The following is a 3904-nucleotide window of genomic DNA, read 5'->3' on the forward strand; positions in this document are numbered from 1 at the left end:
TGTTCCACTCACCAGAAGTCTTAAGATCCTGTGGCGGGTGTTGTGGGTAGCTGGCGAGTGTCAGTCGACCCTGCGCCCTAGCTACCCCAGCGATTTTCTGACCGGAGAGGCTTGTGTGAGGACCTTTTTTATTTTGCATTTTCTTTGATTGTTGTATCAATGTTTTCTAAGGTATCCTCTCTACCTGAGATTCTCCCTTCTATCTTTTGTATTATGTTGGTGATGCTTGCATCTATGACTCCTGATCTCTTTCCTAGGTTTTTTATCTCCTGGGTTGTCTCTCTTTGTGATTTCTTTATTAATTCTATTTCCATTTTTAGATCCTGAATGGTTTTGTTTATTTTTTCACCTGTTTGGCTGTATTTTCCTGTAATTCTTTAAGGGATTTTTGTGTTTCCTCTTTAAGGGCTTCTACTTGTTTATTCATGTTCTCCTGTATTTCTTTAAGGGAGTTATTTATGTCCTTCCTAAAGTCCTCTATCATCATCATGAGATGTGACTCTAAATCATAATCTTGCTTTTCTGGTGTGTTAGGGTATCCAGGGCTTGCCGTGGTGGGAGAAGTGAGTTCCGATCATGGCAAGTAACCTTGGTTTCTGTTGCTTATGTTCTTACCCTTGCCTCTTTCCATTTGGTTATCTCTGATGTTAGCTGGTGTTGCTGTCTCTGACTGTGGCTTGTCCTTCCTGCAAATCTGTGTGTCAGTACTCCTGGGAGACCAGTTCTCTGGGATGAATTTGGGTATAGATAGCTGTGGCACAGGGACAGCTTATGGGTACAGATGGAAACTTGAAGAATTCTATCCCTGGCTGCTCCTCATTTCCTGTGTCCTAAGGTCTCTGGGCGGGTCCCTTGGAGCAGAAGTGGTGGTCTTACCTGTGGTCACAGGTGTGCCAGCACTCCTGGGAGACCTGCTCTTTCCCAGTGATATTTGGGTATGGAGCGCTGTGGTACAGGATCAGCACTGGGCACTGTGGCACAGGATTACTCCAGGCACAGACAGAAGCCAGAAGGATTCTGTCCCAGCTCAAAACAATTTTACACTAAAAAGGTACATTCCCTAGGGAAAATCCAAGTCTACTGTTCTGCTAAAGAAGCATAGCAATAAAATGCTATTAACATTAACATTAATAAATGCTATTAACTCCTTAACACCACTGTGCTATACTCATAACACAGTATGCAGATTTTTGAAGTTGGACTAAATGTATTTTGCATTATTCTATGGCTAGGTATGGACTCTATTGGCTCTATGGACTCTTGTGTTTGAACAGGCCTATGGGGGGTTAGGGAGTTGAATGTAGTGGTTTGAATATGCTTAGCCCATGGTACTATTAGGAGATGTGGTCTTGTTGGAGTAGATATGAACTTTTTGGAAGAATTGTGTCACTCTGGGGTTGGGCTTTGAAGTTCTTTGCTTCAGCAATGTCCAGGGCAGAAGAAACCCTCCTCCTAGCTGTCCGCAGAAGACAGTCTTCTCCTGGCTACCTTTGAATTGATATGTAGAACTCTCAGCTCCTTCCCCAGCACCATGTCTGCTTGAAGGCTGCCATGCTTCCGCCTTGATAATAATGTACTGAACCTGTAAAACTGTAAGCAAGTCCCAATTAAATGTTTTCCTTTATAAGAGTTGCATTGGTCATGGTGTCTCTTCAGAGAAATAAAACCCTAAGACAGAGACGTATTTACTGGATGCTAAACATAGATTTACTTGCTATTTACAGTGTAAATGTGGCATGAACAGCTTTAGGCTGTTTGGTTAAAAACTACCTTTTTTCTTTTAACTTTATTGCTTGAATTTAAAACTGATGCAGTGTTGCCTGAAAGGTTAACTTTTAGCATGCAAAGAGATGATGCCAAATACCCTTGTTACTTCCAAACATCCTGCAGGCAGGCAGGTATTGATCATTACATAACCTTGACACTTACTCAGTGCTGGAGTTTAGTGGGTTATCAGGCTCCATCTTGTAAACCAGTCACTGTATTATTAAAGGGTATGGCTTATTCCTTCTGGGCCTCTCACTATGCAGGAACACAGAACCTTTCCTTTCTGAGTAATGTAGCAACAGGTTGGATTCGGGAAGGAGAAACCAGACCCTGTGCTAGATAGTGAACTTGGTGGCATTTCGACCTTGAGTCTTCCAGTCTCTGAAACTTTGAGAAACAACTATTTTACTCTTTCATAAAATTATGCAAAAGGGGTCACCCGACCACTGCATGGCAGTTTCAGAATCCCAACACAACATTTCTGGCAGTGGGGCAAGGCTGGGCCCGACCTTGTAATCTTTAAAGCTAAGTTGTGTCCATACACACTGCTTGAGCTCTGTGTGGCTGGAGCTTTGTGGGATTCCAAGGCCAAGGTTGGTCCCTGACCTCAGAGGCTCACTGAGGAAGAAGACAGACAGTGGTGGGGCATGTAGTTACAGTTCCGCTGAGTCATACCCAGATAGGAGCATGGGCTGCAGAGTCATGGGTTAGGAAGACTTCCTTTCTACTATTGGAAATTGGAATCATAGTGCTACACAAGCTCTGTACCACCTATTTATAACCAGCCCAAGGACAGCTGCTCTAGGCACAGGCTATAACCCTGCAGGCTCTGAAGTCAATTTGAAGAATGTGGGGAAGTTGGCAACTCTATGTCTGGGGGACTTCTAGAGGTAGGTATGAGGTGAGTGTATTCTGAGACCTATTCAGAATAAATTAGGATACCATACAAGGCATGACATGGATTCGGGGCTCTTTCCTAAGGTAACAGGAAACCTTAGGTGAGTTTCAGTTGGGCAACTTAAGTGGATTTGCTTTGTAAAAACTTGGGCCTGTAGTGTAATTTGGAGTAAGTAAGACCAGTTATGTGGCTGGTTCCTTCTTATGGTTCATTATTTGAAGAAAAAAATCAGGTTGAGGGTTTCCAGAATGCTGAGAACACAGAACATAGCTGCTATGGTCCTTAAACTAAAGCCAGCAAGCAGTTCCACAGCACTGATTTGGCGCCAGGCTCACCAGCTCTGAGTTATGCATTGCCAGTCTCTGGCCTGTGAACTTAAGATGTTGCATTGGATTTAGATAGTGCCACTTGCTTCATCTTAGAGAGGAGGGAAGTGAGGTGCTAAGAGAGGAAGTGGCTCATTCAAACTTAAAAATGGTGGACCTAGACTAAAATCAGGCAGTTTGGCTCTGGTGTCTGGACTGCAGAAATTGGCATAGGAAGCCACTCCTCTTTCTTTACAATCTAAGTGGTCCATCTTTACAATCTCCCTGGGCCATCTGAGTACCATTTCTCATCTAGCTCCATAAGGGCCCTGCCAATTCTCTCTTGCCTGTTCCAAGAATCCCATCAGGACAAGCCTCTTTCTTTTTTGGCAGCAATGGAGACATTTTTAATGTGTTGTCATGACTGGGTTGTGGGATTCTCAAATCTTTGGTTAAACATTATTTTGTGGCTTTATATGACTTATTCTCTTATACAGCTTGAGAGGCTGCACTAGATAGGGTATGCTGATGGCCTGGCAAGAGGGGAGGAGCCACTTAGCTTGAGGAGAAGGAGGAGTGGCCTCTTAAGCCAATCGTTACTCATTTACCAAGACTGAGGCATTTCTATTAAATTGGACTCTCTATGGTCATGTTTTTAGAAGAGATTAACACAAACTGCCTGGCATAATGTGGGCGGGTCTTACTGAACAGAACAAAAGGCTCAGCTTCCCCTACGCAAGAGACAGCTCTACAGCAGATTGTCTCAAGACTCAGACAGGAGGATCAGCTTTTCTAAGTCTGCCATTCCCCCACTCTGAAGTTTTGGACTTGCCAGTTTCCATAGTTCAGTGAGACAATTTCTTATAGTCTTTCTATATGTCTGTCTATCTATCTATCTATCTATCTATCTATCTATCTATCTATCTATCTATCT

This window comes from Mus caroli, chromosome 6 (assembly GCF_900094665.2).
Source record: "Mus caroli chromosome 6, CAROLI_EIJ_v1.1, whole genome shotgun sequence".
Classification (NCBI taxonomy): domain Eukaryota; kingdom Metazoa; phylum Chordata; class Mammalia; order Rodentia; family Muridae; genus Mus; species Mus caroli.